A 1,048-nucleotide genomic window follows, 5' to 3' on the forward strand; every position below is an offset into this window, starting at 1 on the left:
CCGGAGCTGTTCATAGGAGCCCCGCCGTGGTGTGCGCTCGCGCGCGCGCGCACAAGCTAGCGCGCTCCACCGGCCGGCTCGGAGCCCTCGGGTCTTGGGCGGCCACCAGAGCCGCCACCGGCTCCCAATTGTTCGTGCCCCCCGCTCCCCCCCCGGCCGCTGGTGTGCGCTCACTCGGGCGCGCACTTTTCCGACTGTTGTCACAGGCCCGCGCGCCAGGTGCCACAACGGGAAAGCCAGCCCCCCGAGCGGTGGCTTTCCCAACGGCGGAGCCCCGGCGTGAAAGGGGGCCCCTTGCGTCTGTGTGGGCACCCAGCCCACAGCCGGCCCCACCCCCCAACCGCGCGTGTCGCCTTCCGGGGTCTGCGTGTTTCCTGGCGGGCCTTTGTCTGCGCATCACGCAGACATCTCACGTGCCACAAAGAGAGCATCGTGATCCTCCCACTGCCCAAGGCCGTCCAGATCGCCGGCCCAGGGCGGAGCCCGGTCCGCGCCACCCGCCGCGATCCCTCGACCAGGAGGAGAGAGGGCGGCCGGGCGAGAGGATCTAGCCTGCCTCGTCCGGGGGCTCTGATCGCACCGGAGGTGGCATCTGGCCGGGGTGGAGGGGGACAAGTCGCGCCGCCGCCAGGCCCCCTCTCCAGTGTGCTGTCACCCCTTGACCTCCTCCCCCTCCCCCTCTTCCCCCGCTCCTTTTTCCCTCTCCCCCTCCCTCCCCCCCCCCCCGCCCTCCCTCCCGCACTAGTGGCAGCCTCTTCGTCTGCACGGACCGCACCCTCGTGGGGGCCTACAGGCCGGTTCGCCTGCATCGGTGCCTCCAGGGGGCCAGGCTGCGCGGGACCCGCCGGCGGCACGCCCAGAGCGCAACGAGCCGAGCATCGCGGGCGGCTGGCCTCCAGGCGCACGTCCCGCCGGCGCCCCATGTAAGCTTCGAGGCCAGCGGGGTAAACATGCACCCTGTGCATCAGTGATCCGCTGGATGCCTTTTACTACACGCATCTGGCATCGGTGTACTTCCCTCGGGATCCGGATGAGGAGCTCTTCTCCC

At 71.1% G+C, this 1,048-nt stretch overlaps 1 protein-coding gene across 1 annotated transcript in view; it reads left to right on the top strand.

Annotated features, from left to right (window-relative positions):
* Window positions 1-1,048, top strand: part of H696_03356 (hypothetical protein) — a 6,274-nt gene that overhangs the window by 738 nt on the left and 4,488 nt on the right. The window lies entirely within an intron of this gene.

This window comes from Fonticula alba (assembly GCF_000388065.1).
Source record: "Fonticula alba strain ATCC 38817 unplaced genomic scaffold supercont2.5, whole genome shotgun sequence".
Lineage (NCBI taxonomy): Eukaryota > Rotosphaerida > Fonticulaceae > Fonticula > Fonticula alba.